Source organism: Entelurus aequoreus, linkage group LG03 (assembly GCF_033978785.1).
Source record: "Entelurus aequoreus isolate RoL-2023_Sb linkage group LG03, RoL_Eaeq_v1.1, whole genome shotgun sequence".
NCBI lineage: Eukaryota > Metazoa > Chordata > Actinopteri > Syngnathiformes > Syngnathidae > Entelurus > Entelurus aequoreus.
In genome coordinates, this window is record NC_084733.1 from 36,091,099 (window position 1) to 36,113,408 (window position 22,310).

Genomic DNA, 22,310 nt, shown 5'->3' on the forward strand with positions numbered 1-22,310 from the left:
CTGAGCTCCTGAGAGCGGCTCGTTATTCAACAAATGTTTGTAGAAACAGTCTCCATGCCTAAGTGCTTGATTTTATACACCTGTGGCCGGGCCAAGTGATTAGGACACCTGATTCTGATCATTTGGATGGGTGGCCAAATACTTTTGGCAATATAGTGTATGTCCGCAAGAGACAACAAGCCTAACTAAATATCACACATCATAAAATGTGCTCCTACGCAGGGCATAAACAGTTTAGTCAGTTTCGATATGCACGGTTTCTATTTTCAGTAACTACGGACATTTGGAGCATTGGGGGGGTTCCGTTTTATTAGCAAATGATAAAATGAAACCTGCATGATATCAAAGCAAAATGGGGCCATAAACAAACATGTCCTTTAGGGCCTCACAAAGCCTAAACTGCCACCACCCCCACTCCAAGTCTAAACACCTTATGCTGATTATGTGTAATAAACAAAAACACAACAACAACAGATAGTCAATATGTTATGCTTGGGAATTAGTAGGTAATTAGACATTGGGTTGGATTACAGGCTAACCTCACAGTAGAATAGTGAATTAAAAAAATCTAATAATCCTGGTTTTGTAAAGCAATCGGTCCATTAAGTGCCCCACTTCACTTCCTTAATATGTTAGGGAGCGACGTATTAAAATCACATCAATACACCAATGCAGTTGTCATTATGGATGATGGATATGTGTGGGGAGGAGCTGCAGAGAGGGATGATGTTTGTTTGGGATATCAAGAGTGTTAATGCGATAGACTTATTTTCCTCCCTTCAGGCAAGGCTCAGTGTATTGACAAACAAAAGGGGTAATAAAACATGTCAGCTAAACGCAGCACACATGTACCAGTCAGCTGAGACAAAAGGAACCATTCCTGACAGGTCTCCAAAGACCTCCTTTTGTTTCTAATAATAAAGATTGTTGATGTTTGTCTTTATACTGTCCACGAGACACAACCGTGCAAAGGAAAACAATACTGGTTCTACATTCTAAAAGCAGGTTTATAACAATAAATATAACATAATTATTTGCAAATTGCCATTGTCTTGTAACATTAACACTATTAAGCATACAAAAAAGCATACATCTTTATACATTTGACGTTTTTGCAGTTACAGTCAGCAGTATTTTCAATCAATTTAAAATTAGACCAATTCTCTCCCTTACTTCTTGTCTCAGCCTTTTGTCCTCGGTTTTGCATTTTCACGTTGATCAAATAGTGTCCCAATTCTCCTGTAAGGCTAAGAGAAGGGTTAAGTTCCAAGGTGTGTATAGCCCTTGAAACAAAGTGTGATCCCGACCACACTTGCCAGTGTTATGAAAAAGAACGCTGCGTAGAAAGCAAACAAGTAAAGTACCAATGATTGTCACACACACACTAGGTGTGGCGAAATTATTCTCTGCATTTGACCCATCACCCTTGATCAACCCCTGGGAGGTGAGGGGAGCAGTGAGCAGCAGCAGTGGGCGCGCCCGGGAATCATTTTTAGTGATTTAACCCCCAATTCCAACCCTTGATGCTGAGTGCCAAGCAGGGAGGTAATGGGTCCCATTTTTATAGTCTTTGGTATGACTCGGCCGGGGTTTGAACTCACAACCTACCGATCTCAGGGCGGACACTAACCACTAGGCCACTGAGTAGGTCAAGTAATAAGCATTATTGATTTTCATTGTACTGTAATGATCAATCTACTCAACGTACATACTACCATGTTTTGAATGTTGTTTTTATTTAAAAAATTGCTCCCTAGCAATAGTTAATATTAGTATTTAATAGGGATGTAACGGTATTATAAATACCGCAGTATTTCGGTTTCAAAGTTTTCTCAATAATACCGTGGTGTGTGACGGTATCAAATGAAAACTTGGTGAGTCTAGCTTTTTTTCGCCATTTTAGCGCTGTAAATAAACCCCCAGAATCTTCTGCGCAGCGCGGGACCGGCAAGGTGGGGGCGCTGAACGACGCAAGCAGCAAGTGAGGTGTGTTCGTAATCGTCGTAGATAAAAGGAATAGATTTTTGGACTTTAAATCCATCCATAGCTGGTTGAGTTATGTTGCTAACAAACAGACAGACAAGCACAGGCCAAAACATATACCGTAATTTCCGGACTATAAGCCGCTACTTTTTCCCCTCGTTCTGGTCCCTGCGGCTTATACAATGGTGCGGCTTATTTACGGCCTGTTCTTCTCCGACACCGACGAAGAGGATTTCGGTGGTTTTAGTACGCAGGAGGAAGACGATGACACAATGATTAAAGACTGACTTTTCATATGCCGGTAGGCTGGTTATTTTGATAACGTACAGGCGAGCACTTTGTATTACTTTGCACCGTTGTATTATTTGTACTCTGCACGAATGCTGTTCGCCATGTCAAAGATGTGAAAGTTTGATTGAATGATTGAAAGATTTATTGTTAATAAATGGGACGCTTTGCGTTCCCAGTCATCTCTGTCCCGACAATCCCCTCCGTGGTAGCAGGAACCCCTATATACTACGGTAATTACACATCAAAACCCTGCGGCTTATAGTCGGGTGCGGCTTATATATGGAGCAATCTGTATTTTCCCCTGAATTTAGCTGGTGCGGCTTATAGTCAGGTGCGGCTTATAGTCCGGAGATTACGGTAACCTCATTGGCGGGGGTAAGAAAGTTTGCGTTCTGCAAAGCGAAGCTCGCCACTTATGTTTTGAGCGTTTCCAAGGCAACACAGAGCCAGCTGGTCTCGTCGCAACGCACGGCGGGAAATCACCCAAAGAAAATGTTCACTTCGGGAAATATGAGTAATCTCAAAAGCTACTTGATACATCCTCAATTCCTCCATCTACACTGTATTGCCAAAAGTATTTGGCCACCCATCCAAATGATCAGAATCAGGTGTCCTAATCACTTGGCCCGGTCACAGGTGTACAAAATCAAGCACTTAGGCATGGAGACTGTTTCTACACACATTTGTGAAAGAATCGGCCGCTCTAAGGAGCTCAGTGATTTTCAGCGTGGAACTGTCATAGGATGCCACCTGTGCAACAAATCCAGTCGTGAAATGTCCTCGCTCCTAAATATTCTGGGTTTGGAAGTTGCCAGGAGAACGCTACATTTCGGACTGCATTGTGCCGAATGTGAAATTTGGTGGAGGAGGAATTATGGTGTGGTGTTGTTTTTCAGGAGTTGGGCCCCTTAGTTCCAGTGAAAGGAACTTTGAATGCTCCAGGATACCAAAACATTTTGGACAATTCCATGCTCCCAACCTTGTGCGAACAGTTTGGAGCGGGCTCCTTCCACTTCCAACATGACTGTGCACCAGTGCACAAAGCAAGGTCCATAAAGACATGGATGACAGAGTCTGGTGTGGATGAACTTGACTGGCCTGCACAGGGTCCTGACCTGGACCCGATAGTCTCCATTCTAATTCATCCCATAGGTCAGGGGTCGGCAACCCGCGGCTCTAGAGCCGCATGCGGCTCTTTAGCGCCGCCCTAGTGGCTCTAAGGAGCTTTTTTAAAAATGTATGAAAAATGGAAAAAGATGAGGAAAAAAAAAAGTTTTTGTTTTAATATGGTTTCCGTAGGAGGACAAACATGACGCAAACCTCCCTAATTGTTATAAAGCACACTGTTTATATTAAACATGCTTCACTGATTCGAGTATTTGGCGAGCGCCGTTTTGTCCTACTAATTTTGGCGGTCCTTGAACTCACCGTAGTTTGTTTAAAAGTATAACTTTCTCCGACTTTCTAGGACGTGTTTTATGCCACTTCTTTTTCTGTCTCATTCTGTCCACCAAACTTTTAACGTTGTGCGTGAATACACAAAGGTGAGTTTTGTTGATGTTATTGACTTGTGTGGAGTGCTAGTCAGACATATTTGGTCACTGCTTGACTGCAAGCTAATCGATGCTAACATGCTATTTAGGCTAGCTATATGTACATATTGCATCATTATGCCTCATTTGTAGCTATATTTGAGCTCATTTAGTTTCCTTTAAGTCATCTTAATTCAATTTATATCTCATGACACACTATCTGTATGTAATATGGCTTTTAATTTTTTGCGGCTCCAGGCAGATTTGTTTTTGTATTTTTGGTCCAATATGGCTCTTTCAACATTTTGGGTTGCCGACCCCTGCCATAGGTGTTCTGAGAGCCAGGCCTTCTCGACCAACATCAGTGTGTGACCTCACCAATGCGCTTTTGGAAGAATGGTCGGAAATTCCTATAAACACACTCCGCAACCTTGTGGACAGCCTTCCCAGAAGAGTTGAAACTGTAATAGCTGCAAAAGGTGGACCGACATCATATTGAACCCTATGGGTTAGGAATGGGATGGCACTTCAAGTTCATATGTGAGTCAAGGCAGGTGGCCAAATACTTTTGGCAATATAGTGTAATTTTCTACCGCTTGTCTCTCTGTATCGCATGGGGTAGGCAAACATCAGTTTGAGAGGTATTTACATTATTAATAGTTATATTGTTAGTTTACTTTTCTGAGTAAGGTTAGCCTCTAGAATGGAACCTAGGTAGGTGACCTCATCTTTCCTGGTGATAACAATGTCACCTACTTTTATGGTGAAGTCATTGACTTTCTTAAGTTTGATGTGGGACCCAAACAGGATGGATTCTGTTTTACCCAAGTGTATGGATAGCTTGTTGTCAGCGAGCCAGGTGCAAGTTCTACAGAGCTCAGCACTGAGGATTTTCTCCACCTGTGACTTGTCCTTGCCGGATACCAGCAAGGCCGAGTCATCCGCAAACAAAAACAATTCACAGTCGCATGCCGATGACATGTCGTTTATGTATATTAGGAACAGTAAAGGTCCCAATATACTGCCTTGGGGGACTCCACAGCTCACCGAGAGGGGGGGGACACGGTGCCGTTCACCTCTACCACCTGCTCCCTCCCCTCCAAGTAAGATTGCATCCATATATATGATATCTACTTAGTTGAATTTCAAAGTTGACCAACTTCTCGGCTTATGACCAAAACTTTCTACTATACAGGTGAGAGGCATGATATATAATCCTGCGTTAACGTTTCCAATCTCACAGGAATTTTAGCAGCAGAAGCTCAGTAGCTTGCTTGCCTCTCGCTAGTGGCCGAAGAAGCAGTGTGAGTGTCTCTAAAAAATGTTTCCCCCGCATTAGTTCTTACAATAATAACATTGCTATAGCTTAGTTAATTTGCAAGTCAAAGCAAGTAAATAGAGCACTAGTGGCGATTTTTGGATGTTTTTTAAATGACTCTTCATTATTTGCATTGTTAGCCACCTCTCGCTAGCAGTTTTTCGAGATTTAGACGTACAGAAACACATGTGTGTTCTTGTCTAACAAAGATTGTGAATGATAGGCAAAATAAAATAAAAAAGTTTATTTCCCGTTTAAGAGTGGAATTGTAATTCAGCCTATATTTAATGTTGGCTCAGGCCAGGCTCTGAATTATTCCTACTTCTACCCTGCTGAGTTATATGACCCATTATGCATTCAGCCTACGAGCTTTATATACATAAGGTTTTGAATGTAAGCACTTTCTTGAAAACTTCTGGAAGATTTGTTTGTCCCTCTGAATGTGTAAATATGGCAGAGCAACTTAATGGTAAATTCTCAGCAAAAACTGTGGTTGTGGTATAATCCTAAATGCATAACGCTCAACTGTATTGGGAAGTAGAAGGTGTTGCTATTTCAATTTTATCAAAACAAAAGTAAAAATAAGCAAAGTGTTTTTACATGAAATATATTTGGAATGTTAAATTAATGGGCTTCTATCTACTTTACTTCTGGGTGGCCTTGATTAAACCAGCTTCTAAAAGCTGCTAAAACTAATACTGAATGTGATAATACATTCCCAAATGACTAAAAAGAGTACTTTCTTTCTGTCAACGGATATAAATGTGTCCTAGATATAAACTTCAAATATATAACAGCTGCAATCCAAACATTTTAACACTAATGTGGTTAAGCCTCCAAGGTTTGATTCAGCAACAATGTGTGGCTGTGATCGTGCACTCACACTCCCATCACACTAATTAGCAGTGCTGAGATTTGATTTCATATCAACCAATTAGTTTGTGGTTATCATAGCACAAAGTAGAGTTCTTAACGTGTGACCACAGTCTTCTCAAATGGTTCTCCTTTGCCTGACTATTTCATCCAATTCCTCATGTACTGTAGAACTTGTAGTCGTCATTCTCATTTGATTCCCCATGTAATTGAACTAACCATGGTCCACATAGATCTAGTTACATATTTCCAATTTTTATTTAGTGCCTTTTAAAGGATTTGCATATTGTTAATGTTACCTACATACACTATATTGCCAAAAGTATTTGGCCACCTGCCTTGACTCACATATGAACTTGAAGTGCCATACCATTCCTAACCCATGGGATTTAAAATGATATCGGTCCACCTTTAGCAGCTATTACAGCTTCCACTCTTCTGGGAAGGCTGTCCACAAGGTTGCGGAGTGTGTTCATAGGAATTTTCCACCACTCTTCCAAAAGCGCATTGGTGAGGTCACACACTCTCAGTCTCCGTTCTAATTCATCCCAAGGGTCTTCTATCGGGTTCAGGTCAGGACTCTGTGCAGGCCAGTCAAATTCATCCACACCAGACTCTGTCATCCATGTCTTTATCGACCTTGCTTTGTGCACTGGTGCACAGTCATGTTGGAAGAGAAAGGTTGGGAACATGGAATTGTCCAAAATGGAGCATTCAAAGTTCCTTTCACTGGAACTAAGGGGCCAAGCCCAACTCCTGAAAAACAACCCCACACCATAACTCCTCCTCCACCAAACTTCACACTAGGCACAATGCTGTCCGAAATGTACCGCTCTCCTGGCAACTGTCAATAAGGGGACTTTGGGGTTTGTTTTCCCGGAATGCAAAGGAAAGTTGGCGCGGGCAAGGCGTGAAGGTAAGGACATATTTTATTATTACTATAAAAAAAGAACCAAAGGTACAAAAACTTGGCTAATGAAACAAAACTTGCACAAAGGCAGAAACTATGAACAATAAACAAAAACTTACTTGGAACATGAAAATAAACAAAAACTTACTTAGCATGGAACTATGGTAGCATGAAGTCAAACAGTTAGCAGGGGTGTCAGAAGTAGCATGGCATGAAGTGAGCAGAGGTAATGTCGCCAGGCTGATTCCCTGGCAACTATCGGTTTAAATAATAGTGACATGATTAGTGAAAACAGGAGCGTGACTCAAAATGTGAAACTAATGGTTGCTATGGTGACAAAACAAGAGAGTGAAAAAGCAGGAACTAAATGTCCAAAAACCAAACAGAACATGACTTAAACAAAACATGATCCCAGACATGACAGCAACCTTCAAACTCAGACTCGTCCATTAGATTGCCAGATGGAAAAGCGTGATTCATCACTCCAGAGAACGCGTCTCCACTTGATTTTATACACCTGCAATTAGGACACCTGATTCTGATCATTTGGATGGGTGGCCAAATATTTTTTGGCAATATAGTGTATATTGCTTGCATACACATACACCTACAGAAATGAGCATATTGATCTTCCCTTCATATTTCTGCATGCTAACTTTCATATAGTTATTATGGTATATCTTTAAGTATTACCGTAAATGGTTAGTTTTAAAGTAACACGTATAAAAGGACACACATTAGAGCCCTGACATGAGGGTGTGAGGTATATATATTGCAATCATCAAGATAAGCCAGCAGAGGAGCTGTTACCATGGAAACCAGGGTCAGATGGGACACGGACATCCCAACCCCCCTTTGGAACAGTTTATCAGACTTTGTGGCGAAGGAGAAGACAGACGAGGAGCCAAGGGAAGCAGATGGTGATTCTGAAAATTGACAACGACTTGGCGAGCTTTATTAGAGATTTAAAGGCCTACTGAAATACTTTTTTAAAATTTAAACGGAGATAGCAGATCCATTCTATGTGTCATACTTGATCATTTCACGATATTGCCATATTTTTGCTGAAAGGATTTGGTAGAGAACATCGACGATAAAGTTCGCAACTTTTGGTCGCTGATAGAAAAAGCCTTGCCTGTACCGGAAGTAGCGTGACGTCACAGGTTGAAAGGTTCCTCACATTTCCCCATTGTTTACACCAGCAGCGAGAGCGATTCGGACCGAGAAAGCGACGATTACCCCATTAATTTGAGCGAGGATGAAAGATTTGTGGATGAGGAACGTGAGAGTGAAGGACTAGAGTGCAGTGCAGGACGTAGCTTTTTTTGCTCTGACCGTAACTTAGGCAAAAGGGCTCATTGGATTCCACACTTTCTCCTTTTTCTATTGTGGATCACGGATTTGTATTTTAAACCACCTCGGATACTATATCCTCTTGAAAATGAGAGTCGAGAACGCAAAATGGACATTCACAGTGATTTTTATCTCCACGACAATACATCGGCGAAGCACTTTAGCTACGGTGCTAACGTGATAGCATCGGGCTTCACTGCAGATAGAAACAAAAGAAATAAACCCCTGACTGGAAGGATAGACAGAAAATCAACAATACTAATAAACCATAGACCTGTAACTACACGGTTAATGCTTTCCAGCCTGGCGAAGCTTAACAATGCTGTTGCTAACGACGCCATTGAAGCTAACGTAGCTACGGGAACTCACAGAGCTATGCTAAAAACATTAACGCTCCACCTACGTCAGCCAGCCCTCATCTGCTCATCAACACCCGTGCTCACCTGCGTTCCAGCGATCGACGGAGCGACGAAGGACTTTACCCGATCATCTATGCGGTCGGTGGCTAGCGCCGGATAGCGTGTCTGCTATCCAAGTCAAAGTCCTCCTGGTTGTGTTGCTGCAGCCAGCTGCTAATACACCGATCCCACCTACAGCTTTCTTCTTTGCTGTCTTCATTGTTCATTAAACAAATTGCAAAAGATTCACCAACACAGATGTCCAGAATACTGTGGAATTTTGCGGTGAAAACCGAGCTTTTTGTATTGGATCCAATGGTGTCCGAATACTTCCGTTTAACTGATTACGTCACGCGCATACGTCATCATACCGAGACGTTTCAGCCGGATATTTCCCGGGAAATTTAAAATTGCACTTTATAAGTTAACCCGGCCGTATTGGCATGTGTTGCAATGTTAAGATTTCATCATTGATATATAAACTATCAGACTGCGTGGTCGGTAGTAGTGGGTTTCAGTAGGCCTTTAAACAAACACGTAGGAGAAAAAGTTGTTCTCCTTTACTAGATGCTAGACGAAAAAGCATCGGTTTTAAGAACAGCAGACTTTGAATAAAGTTGTTTTTAGCACTTTTAAATAAATAAAGACTTTCAAAGTTATGCGGAAAGATCCAAGATGGCGCTACCCACAGGGCGACATCACAGAGGTCTACGAGTCAACCTTGTGGTTTTTCTTCTTTTCCTCACCTTGTTGTGCAGAGCTCAGAGTACATACACTGAAAATGTTTTTTTAAGATCGAATGACCGTTATAAAGCTGAGAGAGCGCAGCAATTTTGTACGTTTCTGGAGTCCTTCTCTAAGCTAGTATGCTATGCCAACCAGACGCTTGGACCGCTGCAGACGGGGGCAGCAGACGAAGCTGAAACGATAGCACAGCAGACGGGGGAGGAGCTGACCATAAACTCCGGTGCATGGTTAGCAAAGGAAGGCTAAGTCTTCCGGTTTTACTACTGGCAAATGTTCAAATGTCTCTGGCAAATATGATGGACGAACGGCTGCCCTCCTTAAACAAGCATGGTGCACCAATAGGAAGATGATTTCAAACTCCTGCTCTGAAAATATGGAATATCTGTAATTATCTTGGGTGATTTGAACCACTGTAATCTACAGTAATTCCTTTACAAGACATAACAGGAATACAAGAAACCTCTCCTGCAGTGTCCAGTATCCAGTGTTTATTTCACAGTCACACTGACTGAATTTTTGACCAAAAAATTGCTGGATTGATTTCAACTTACTGAATCATTTTGGATCAAATAGTTTTTAATAAACTATTATCATCCCTGAATCGTATCAGCAACCTCAAATTACAAATCGAATCGTTGTTAAAACAAATCGGTAGACCCCTCGTGCCTTGCAAAAGTATTCACCAGCTTTGGATGTTCCAGTCTGTTTTTTCTTTTATAAATGAATCATTGGTATATATTGTATATATGTTATAGACATAATATAATATATCTGTATATATATATTATTCTGTACACATATTATGTATATATTCGTATATATGTTAGATTTTTTATCGCTATATTAGTCTATTTATACCTGCATTGTCCTTTCCATCCTTATACTTTCCATCATTGTAACTGAGCTACTGTGTTGAACAATTTCCCTTGTGGATTATTAAAGTTTGTCTAAGTCTAAGTCTAAGTCTTGTCAATTTAATTACCCCTTTTGACAATAATAATGGAAAAAAAATAATTATTTCGCACAGTAATAAGAAATATATTTGGCAAATCCAGGACCATATCTGTTTCAACCTGCTAGAGAACTACGCCTTTGAAGAAGTTTCCAGCAAAACAACGACCCCAAGCATACAGCAAATGCTACACAAAGCTAGGAATGGGTAAATAATTAACTACTTTTACAGGCACCGACCGAAGTCCGTCAGTACTACATGGCACTAATTAATAGTAATAATAAATCAATCATTTCATATTTTGATACTTTTTTTAACGTGAGGTCACGCACGGTTGCAGACTCAGCACTGGCTCAAGCACTTGGCCGGGATACAAGCAGTCAAGCAGTGAAATTAGCTGCACTGCTTCCAGGTAATGTTACAATATTCAGTGCCAACAAAGCAACAATAAGGCGCTCAAAAGTAGGAATGTATATTGTTCGGATTTTATCGATACCGGTATTCATCGATACCCGTATCGTTACTATATGTAATTTGTGCAAATAATTATTAGCAGAAGAGGGTTGTGCACCAGCAACATCATGATATAACATCTCACAGCAGGGAAGCATTTTAAGTCTTAAACAAGTCAACTATGTCTGCATGTGCAAGGTGCAATGCAGTTATGTCATGATCTTGTGAAGACCACACAGATCCATTACTGTGTTTCTATTTATTACAATTACACTCAGTATATCTATTCATCTTTTTTATACCGCTTGTCCTTATTATAACATTTAAAATAAACGTAATAACATAGTAAAATAATGTTAATGTATGGTAGTCATGTTCAAATCAAATATATACTATAAATCAATACAATCAATCAGCGTGTTAGGTGGGTGTGCATTTTGTAACAGTAAAGAATTATTTGTGTTATGTTGCACATGGACCTACTTTAGCGACGGAGCAAAAGTTAGTGTTGACAGTCATCGACGTATTTGTGTCGGTTGTGTATTAAATAGATAAAAAGACCCAGTGGTTATTTAAAATGTTTTAGAGTGGATTAATTTTGGCCTGTGAAGTACTGGATCGCTGAAAGGATGGTCGGGTTGATGAAGCGCGCCGTAGTAGCGGTCGTGTGTTAAATGGCACTCACCTCAAACTGACACTAACTAACTCTTATTACAGTGCGTGACTTTGGGGACTGGGAGGAAATATTGTTCTGTTACAAACTTTGGCTTGGTGTTGCTTCCTTATTTGTGATTATTCCAAGCGGATTATCATCTACCCGTGCATAGCAGCGGCACTTGATCTAAATGTGACATTGTGTCATAACTACGACTGTCAGCTAGGGGACGGCGTGGCGAAGTTGGTAGAGTGGCCGTGCCAGCAATCGGAGGGTTGCTGGTTACTGGGGTTCAATCCCCACCTTTTACCATCCTAGTCACGTCCGTTGTGTCCTTGGGCAAGACACTTCACCCTTGCTCCTGATGGGTGCTGGTAGCGCCTTGCATGGCAGCTCCCGCCATCAGTGTGTGAATGTGTGTGTGAATGGGTGAATGTGGAAATACTGTCAAAGCGCTTTGAGTACCTTGAAGGTAGAAAAGCGCTATAACCCAAGTATAACCCATAGATACAAAAATAAATATCGATAGCACTATCATTAGTCCAGAATCTTAACGGTCTTCCTGGATCCACCCAATGAGGAACCGATACCAAAGACTACCAGTGCATGGTATACATTCCTACTCATAAGTAAGGCTACACTTTTAAAAATGAGCTAGCTTGATGCTGATTTGCAATCGACATGCTAAACATTAGATTTAAGGATTTAACCTGCCACTTGCAACACCTCCAAATTATAATGAATACTACATCTATGATGCACGTTACAATGAAACAGCAGGTGTGAAGTATGACCAATACTTACAGTATAAACACTTTGTAGGGCTCAAAAAAGATGACTCACACGTTCAACTTGATGGCAAAGACTACTTTTTAGCTAAAGCAACACAACATAGTCTATAGTATAGTCTTGGAATTGCAACTGCATGCAAAGTGTACTATATAATGCAGTACAGTACTTGCAAATGACACACAAAAAGTGTAAGAAAACAAGATAACCACTAAAAAGCACAGTGCAGTGTTAAATGTTAAATCAAAAGAATAATGATTTTTTTTTAAACAATTAATATTTGACACATCTGAACACACACAAAAGTACCGAAAAACGGTACTGTGGAGTAGTAATATAGATTCTCAGGTGCCAGGAATTGTTACTGTAGTGATTTTAAAGACAACAGGGTAAATGTTTTAGCGTGGCTAAGTAAAAGCCCAAGGGCTTCATGTAACTCTGCAGAATTGAGACGTATAAAGAGTGAACTGAATGTGGAAATTGATGCTCCACATTCAATGCCTCATAATCATATTTGTGAGAACGTCTGTTTATCTTGGCGACCATTTATGCTGCACGTTTAATGCTTCATATTCATATTTGTGAGGATGTCTATTTATTTATCCAGGCGACCGTTTTGCCACCTATTGCTGTCACAATGTGTTCTTGTGACTCCAGCACAGCTTGACCAGTCAGGCGGACAGCTGCAGCAGCCGATGGTTGTAGCACATTAATGGCACCGGAGACGGTGGAGGAATGGCCCAACTTTGTGCTAACTCTCCCGTTTCCTAATCACAAATTGAGTAGTCAAACAAGAGTCAAAGTCTTTTGTATCCTTTTTGATATTGTGGCATGTTTAGCTCCAAAAGATTTCAAACCAAATATTACAGAATTTTCACGTGAAACGCTAATCTGGCTGTGAGCAGGCTACCCTATGAACACATTTTGTTGTAAATTGCACAGGTTAAATTTATCTTGGGTGTAATTAGATTTGTCCACATGTGCTCCCACCTCTTCTAAAGTTTTACGTATCATGGCAGCAACTGTCTTTTAAACGGGTGAGCACTACTCTTCGGTCCCCTTGCCTGTTTCGGCCATGCACATCCATCGTTTTCTTCACCTTCTTCCTGATGTTGCACCACTAATTACGGTAACACTTTAGTATATGGAACATATTCACCACTAATTAGTTGCTTATTAACATGCAAATTAGTAACACATTGGCTCTTAATTAGTCATTATTAAGTACTTATTAATGCCTTATTCTGCAACAACCCTAACCCTAACCCTAACCCCAACCAAATAACTCTAAATTAAGTCTTTGTTACTTAGAATATGTTCCCCATACTAAAGTGTTACCCTAATTTCTTATTTGTTCCTGTGTGCTGTTATCTAACTGTAAAGCATTGACAGCCTTGCACACTTTACCACACTCAATCCTCTTTATTTGACAGGAAACGCCATAGAGTATATTTTGGCACACCTTCACTTGAGCACAAAGCATCTCCTTCCTTCGTTTTCACTGTGTCTGCTCATCATCCTTGTGTTTCTGATTGTGCAGAGTGTAGGATCTCAGGTGCAAAGCTAATTTCGATGTGATTTTCAAATTTAAAAGGGGTCGTGAACAGGGAGTGGCGAGCCACTCCAATGTGAAATGTGATTAGATTAATGCGTGTGCACACTTTTTTAATACATCTGAATTTTTTTGTGCGTACATTTTCTGGATTTGAGCGTTTTTAATCCACTAGGCCCCAGATCTTTATTATATTCTGTGTGCATTTGTGGCTGACTTGCAAAAGCTGTTCACGCTCAATCGCCAAGCAACCTGACATACTTTCAGCTATTTCGCAAAGAGGAATGGGGGTGAAATGTGCAGTGTCTGGATGTGCCAGTTTGACTGAGACAGATACACTTAGACTCAATGCTATGGTTGCAGTCAAAGGTACTCAATATTGACCTGAAGGGTGTGAATACATGAATGTCAAACTCATTTTAAATCGGGGGCCACATGGAGAAAAATCTACTCCTAAGTGACCCGGACTGGTAAAATCATGGCACGATAACTTAAAAATAAAGACAACTTCAGATTGTTTTCTTTGTTTAAAAATAGAACAAGCACATTCTGAAAATGTACGAATCATAATGTTGTTGTTTTTTTACACTTACATGTTGCGGTTAATAGAATTCTACCTTAATTTGGGGCGGTATAACTCGGTTGGTAGAGCGGCCGTGCCAGCAACTTGAGGGTTCCAGGTTCGATTCCCGCTTTCAACCATCCTAGTCACTGCCGTTATGTCCTTAGGCAAGACACTTTACCCATCTGCTCCCAGTGCCACCCACACTGGTTTAAATGTAACTTAGATAATGGGTTTCACTATGTAAAGCGCTTTGAGTCACTTGAGAAAAGCGCTATATAAATATAATTCACTTCACTTCACTAATTTGTCGTTATTTATACTTTCTGAATAAATTGTGATAATGTTGATCATTCAACTCATTGGTGTTAATCTTCAATTATAAAGATTAAAAAATAATATAAAAATCAAATTACGGTATGTTATTTATGTAGTTTGCTCATTTTCCTCGACTGGTGCACTAACATCATGTGGTTTATTTTATTTTTTTACATATGTAGCATAAACTACAAAGATACAAAGAATTGCTATTACAACATCTAGTGGACACATTTAGAACAGCATGTTATTTTTTTTTTAAATTTCGGCAAATTTTTATACTTAGCAAACTCATCCCACGGCCCGGATAAAACCTGTTCGCGGGCCTGATCCGGCCTTACGTTTGACATTTTTATTCAGTTGTAGTCAATAAGTTCACTATTTTTCTCCATCCTTTTGTTTTAGGGCAGACTGGCAGATTTCTAGTTCTGATTCTTTTTTTCAAGCTGACCAATTCATTGAAATGTGGCTGATGCCCTTTAAGTGAATACTTGCAAATATGTCAGGACACCATTATAATTATGGCATTTTGTGCATCTAAAACGGCGTTCCTGAAATATATCAAATCAATAGTCAGTCTGACTATTACCGTTGTTACTAGCTGGCACTGTGTGGTGCAGTGAACATAATTGGCAGTACTCAGTGAAGGTCACAAGCGGCTCTCGCTTCTTTTGCAATTAACCCAGTTTCTTTGCGAGGCTGCAATCTGTGGGGAAGCAATTAAAATCGGAACTCCTCCCATCGTGCAAAGTTCATAGGAGTGCAAAAAAAATAGACATTCGTGTGAGTGTTAGATACACTTTTTGTGTCCACCTAAAAGTAAAAAAAAAAAGGAAACAGTGGCAAGAACAAATATAAAATAGAATGTGAGAAGGACAAAACTGCACAAAGGGACCCTGTTTATTTAGCGTCTCTCATTTGTTCTTCAAGTCGGTTATTTGCATATGCTTAAGAAACGGTATGAATGAAACCTTGAATCAGATAAAAGAGATGCCTCCCGTATTATGTATTAGTCAACCTGTCTGTGTGTGTTTGTGTGTGTGTGTGTGTGTGTGTCTGTGTGTTTGTGTGTGTGTGCGCACGCACTGACCTTGAATTCCCACTGCGGACGGTAAACAAGAGCCTCTCCTCTCTTTGTGCTGAAGAAGAAGTCCACCACCTCATCAATTCATTCTCTAACCTACAAGAACACATCAAAGAGAGAGGAGAGCAGCAGAGAATGAGAAATTGTCACGTCTAAAAGTCTTCCTTCAGGAGGAAACATGGGATATGTGCGGTCAACCCCTGTCTGAGGTCTGCAGCTGCAGTCATCACTCGTATGGTGAAAGAACTGCATCAACTTCAATTACACTTGTAATATAGTATATTATGAGTCCACAGGATCACTATATGATGTGGAAATAGAATAAAATATAGTCAGTTTCCACTCTCCCAGTAAGACTTTACAAGATGTTGGTAATAGTCCCTTTTCCACCACAGGATATTTGACAGGAACTTTCCCGTAAACTTCTAAAGTTCCCCCTGTAATTCCACCAAAAACTACCGAGGTAGATGTATTTCTTCAGGAACTTTTCTGAGTTCCTGCCAGCTAGTTGGGTCTTTCGGAAGGTTTCCGGAAGCTTATCGGTTGAACATAGTTTGGGGAGTTCCTAAAACTTATTTTACAAACACACGACCGCCATTGGAATATAGGTGGCAACTTTTTTATTTCTTATTTCTAGTGTATTTTTTTTACAACAAACTTGACAAAGGAGAGAAAGAAGAACGAAAGGAACTTTTGACTTGTAGGAACCTTAGTGTGGCATCTTTGTGCCGAAGAACGCTGATCAGTGGAACTATCTTGCAGTGTTTTTACTCAGCCGTAGTCTTTAAACTACATGCAGTTTATTGTTGTTTAGTATTTTTTACAAACTTCATTTCGATACGCAAAGCTACGAGAACTGGACGGACTCTTTTTAACGTATTTACGGAGGACAATGAAGCCGGACTCGATATAACGACCTCAGCTGCTTTCTACTCAGACTTCGTTGGATAAATGTGATATAAAGGAGGCAGCACACCAGTGGAACAAAGGTAAATATTAGGGCTGTGAATCTTTGGGTGTCCCACGATTCAATTCAATATTGATTCATGGGGTCACGATTCGATTCAAAATCGATTTTTTTTTCAATTCAACACAATTCTCGATTCAAAAACGATTTTTTCCCTATTCAAAACGATTCTCTATTCATTCAATGCATACGATTTCAACAGGATCTACCCCAGTCTGCTGACATGCAAGCAGAGTAGTAGATTTTTGTAAAAAGCTTTTATAATTGTAAAGGACAATGTTTTATCAACTGATTGCAATAATGTAAATTGGTTTTAACTATTAAATGAACTAAAAATATGACTTATTTTATCTTTGTGAAAATATTGGACACAGTGTGTTGTCAAGCTTATGAGATGCGATGCAAGAGTCAGCCACTGTGACACTATTGTTCTTTTTTTAAATTTCTTTATACATGTCTAATGATAATGTCAATGAGGGATTTTTAATCACTGCTATGTTGAAATTGTAACTAATATTGATACTGTTGTTGATAATATTCATTTTTGTTTCACTACTTTTGGTTTGTTCTGTGTCGTGTTTGTGTCTCCTCTCAATTGCTCAGTTTATTGCAGTTCTGAGTGTTGCTGGGTCGGGTTTGGTTTTGGAATTTGATTGCATTGTTATGGTATTGCTGTGTATTGTTTTGTTGGATTGATTAATTAAAAAATAAAACAATAAAATTTAATAAATAAAAAATAAAAAAATAGATTTTTTTAAAATGAGAATCGATTCTGAATCCCACAACGTGAGAATCGCGATTCGAATTCGAAATGATTTTTTCCCACACCCCTAGTAAATAACATCAACAATTAACTATTTACTTCATTACATGTTGTAAAAGTAGTCAGCAACATGCCATTTGTGTAGTTATTAGCCTCAACCTGAGTGAACCAAATAATAATGCTAACAAGCTCAATAATAAGTTAAAGTTAAAGTACCAATGATAGTCACACACACACTAGGTGTGGTGAGATTATCCTCTGCATTCGACCCATCACCTTCACCCCCTGGGAGGTGAGGGGAGCAGTGAGCAGCAGCGGTGGCCGCGCCCAGGAATCATTTTTGGTGATTTAACCCCCCAATTCCAACCCTTGATGCTGAGTGCCAAGCAGGGAGGTAATGGGTCCCATTTTTATGGTCTTTGGTATGACTCGGCCGGGTTTGAACTCACGACCTACCGATCTCAGGGCGGACACTGTTTGTCTTGTTGCCATGAGATTAACACTGACATGTATAATTTATATATTGTTATTTACAACTGAAATGGACCATAAGGACTCGCCTGACCCTCATGAATTCAACATTTACTAAGGGGACGACTTTCTGACTGTTGGACATTGCGGACAAAAGACAAACTTTTTATAAATAATTAGTTACACTTAATTTTTCTAATCATATATTTTTGTATTTTATTGTTTTGTATTTAATTTATTTACTTTTTAGTACAAGACCTGTGACCTAATATTGTCTGTTTATTTACCGTACATAGTATCAGTGTAGAAATATAGTAAACCACTCCTCTATACGTTATCAGCCTGATTTGTATAAACTACCCTGAACTGTAAAATGTGGTGGAAACACAAACCACACATTTCTACAGGAACCTAAAGTTACTGAACTTTTGGTGGAAAAGGGCCCATTGTTGTCTTTTCAAGAAACATTTGTGAGGTCGGGGGTTGGTGAAGTTGGACCACACTAAACTCCTTCAAGCCTTCCTGTGTGACTGGCTTTTAAAGAGGGCCTACACATTTGGAAGCACTTGTCTAAAAAATCAGTCCCTCCAGTCTTTTTTTGTGATTGTTGCAGCCTAAAATGCCGGATTTTGCAGCAGCATTTTTTCCATTATTAATTGTCTTGAATGGACCTATGCTGTCTTTAAATTGAAGGGGAGTTAATTGTTTTTGGCGACACCTAGTGGCCACAATAGTTGAGTTAAGCCCATGACGCAATAAGTTGAATGATGCGCACACGTTTGTTACTGGATACTTTCTAATACGTTTCTGCCTTGGAGACTTTGTATCTGTAAGTAATATGCCACTATAATTATTTGATACTTTTTTCCGTGGACAAATGTGCTGTTTTGGTTATGATTATTATGTTAGTTTATTCCAAACACAATTACAATATGATTTATCACGTTTTTTAAGTTTGTCATTACAGTATGTTCCAAAAGGAGTAGGGGGCAGGACTTGTTAATCCTGCCCTTTTTTGTTTCATAGCTATTTCTAACATATTTGTTTGTACTCAGTCTGTAACAACAGAACATGAATAAATAAGTAAATCAATATGAATTACATAAACAATAAATACAGTTCTCATAAATAATTAGTTACAAAGTTTTGATTCACATAATGTGATAACCGTTGATATATGTCATGAAAAAAGTCCTGAGCCGCAGGACTGCGTGGATTGGAGTTTTTAGATGCAAGCCGATATTATATGATTTTTGTTGATATCAGACAGATATCAATATTGGATGGAGACACCCCCTGGTGTTAAAGCTAATATGTTTTGTTAACATTACATCCTCTTGTGATTTTATGAATTTGTAATCAATGTTCTGTGTTTATAGAAACCTTAACCGCAAAAGTCACAGGATTTCAACAGATATAACTAAGTATGCTTTAGTTGCATTTTAAATTGAACATTTTTGAACATTGACAGCCATTTACCCAGGATCTCGCAAGCCTTTTTTGAGATGCCTGAATTTGCAGTTCGTCCCAAACATGACAACAAAGTTTTTTTGTTTTTTTTTAGGTGTCTTATTGTTATTATTGCTGTGTCGTCCACACATCACAGACATTCTCCTGCACATTCATGCATGTTTTGAGACTGAATGCAAACTTTTGTTTATGTTGTAGGAATATAAACACATCACCCACACTTTCGGGGACAACATTGTTGAACTGTTCATTTTTGTTGGTAAATGACGAATAAATGAATGCATTTCTGTCAATGTAAACAAGGAAGTGAAGACGTGGGGAGATGCAGGAAGACATTTGATTGGTTGGACAGTTGTTTTGCATTTGAGTGCTGCTGGGACAAATTTGATTGTCGGGGATGAGACAATTAAATTCAGAGGCCGCGCATAATTCGCAGGGATTGGTTGAATTTGTGTGAAATGGCAGGATTGCAGCTTTGCAAATTCCTGGAGGGACTGAAAAGTCTTGGTAAGGATAAAGACTAATGTTTTACGGGAAAACCGGGGGGCAATAGTCCAACATCTAATTCACTAATTGATTTGAAATGTAATCCTTTAAGACTAAATGTGTCCAAAGTGCAACCCTGAGGCCATTTGCCAACTGCGGCTATTTTTTTTATTGCACCGCAACGTATCCTACAAACAAAATAAACAAATCTCGTATTACAACATTGCACAAAAAAAAAAGAAATGGAACCAGCCCAAATACCCACCAAAATTGGACTTGAAAACCAACACATTATATTGTTTTCAGTATCTTTAATATATCGTACAGGCCTACAGTTTGGACACACCTTCTCCTCATTCAATGCGTTTTCTTTATTTTCGTGACTATTTACATTGTAGATTGTCACTGAAGGCATCAAAACTATGAATGAACACATGTGGAGTTATGTACTTAACAAAAAAAGGTGAAATAACTGAAAACATGCTTTATATTCTAGTTTCTTCAAAATAGCCACCCTTTGCTCTGATTACTGTTTTGCACACTCTTGGCATTCTCTCGATGAGTTTCAAGCACACCTGTGAAGTGAAAACCATTTCAGGTGACTACCTCTTGAACACTTGTGTCCAAACTTTTGGCCTGTACTGTACAAAATGTATTAAAGTGGCCCCCATATCCTTCATTTTTTCTGTATGCAGCCCTCACAAGAAACATTTTGGACACCCCGAGCTAGGATAGAACTCAGAGATAACACTTGGAATCAGTGACCTTCACACCAGGTGAGGCATAGATGAGTTTGGAGTTGTTTATTTTTTTAATTTTTTTTTTTACTTCAGTTCAATATTTTTAAATATGTGTTTGTCCCATTTGCTTTGATAAAATAAATATGATATTTGGAGTGTTTCTTACCTTTCTGTATTTGTATCTGAAGCAGCACTTACTATCCTCCGTTAAAAGGCACTTTCAGAGCTTTATTTGTCCATTCTTAACATGTACAAGACACATAAGAACTGAAATTACATTTTCGGCACAATCCCGCTAAGAGCAGACATACGTTACAGGGAGACAAGACGGGACCGCCAACGGATCAGCCACTTAGGCGCTCCTTAAAAAGGTGGGAAAAAGGTGACATTGGGGAAGGGGGGGAGAGTAAAAAAAAATATCAGTCTGAGGCTGGACCCTCAGGAATGGTCCAGACTGAGTCCGAGGAAAAAAACCTCACATAGCATGGCACACATAAACATGGTACATGTAATCACAACAACTCGCAACAGAGTCATCCAACAGGACTTTGGAGGCCGGCAGCTGCTGTTGAGCGCTGCTCAGCCCCCACAACCCCGGAGGAATTAAGCAGTGGTGAAGGCGTTGATTTGGGGAGGGGTGTGTGCGTGCATGACCACCCTCACCAAGAGGCAAGACAGAAAACTCAAATGTTTTTGTCTTAAAGGCCTACTGAAACCCACTACTACCGACCATGCAGTCTGATAGTTTATAAATCAATGATGAAATCTTAACATTGCAACACATGCCAATACGGCCGGGTTAATGTATAAAGTGCAATTTTAAATTTCTCGCCACACTTCCGGTTGAAAACGTCTATGTATGATGACGTATGCGCGTGACGTCACGGCGGCAACGGAAGTATTGGTATCGAAAAATTCCACAGTATTCTGGACATCTGTGTTGGTGAATCTTTTGCAATTTGTTTAATGAACAATGGAGACTGCAAAGAAGAAAGCTGTAGGTGCGATCGGTGTATTAGAGGACTTTGAGATGTATAGCAGATGCGCTACCGTGAATACAGCTTTGGCTTCCAAACATTTGATCGCTTGCCCGTACGTGCGTGTCGCTATGTGCATGTCACGTACGTAACTTTGGGGAAATATATGTTTCTTGCCGACTCTGATGGCGGCCCGGGTGTCGTCGCAAGCTACAACGTCTGCCGCCGCTCCGTAGCTAAGTTAGCTTCAATGGTGTCGTTAGCAACAGCATTGTTAAGCTTCGCCAAGCTGGAAATTATTAACCGTGTATTTACATGTCCATGGTTTAATAGTATTGTTGATCTTCTGTCTATCCTTCCAGTCAGGGGTTTATTTATTTTGTTTCTATCTGCATTTGAGCCCGATGCTATCACGTTAGCTCCGTAGCTAAAGAGCTTCACCGATGTATTGTCGTGGAGATAAAAGTCACTGTGAATGTCCATTTCGCGTTCTCGACTCTCATTTTCAAGAGGATATAGTATCCGAGGTGGTTTAAAATACAAATCCGTGATCCACAATAGAAAAAGGAGAAAGTGTAGAATCCAATGAACCCTTGTACCTAAGTTACGGTCAGAGCAAAAAAAGATACGTCCTGCACTGCACTCTAGTCCTTCACTCTCACGTTC

The 22,310-nt window shown here is 39.8% G+C and overlaps 1 protein-coding gene across 1 annotated transcript in view; it reads right to left on the minus strand.

Annotated features, from left to right (window-relative positions):
• Positions 1-22,310, minus strand: part of LOC133646407 (leucine-rich repeat and fibronectin type-III domain-containing protein 2) — a 379,355-nt gene that overhangs the window by 201,095 nt on the left and 155,950 nt on the right. The window contains exon 2 of the mRNA XM_062041726.1: positions 15,777-15,866. The gene's annotated coding sequence lies outside the window, so the exon portion shown is untranslated. The remainder of the gene's footprint in view (positions 1-15,776; positions 15,867-22,310) is intronic.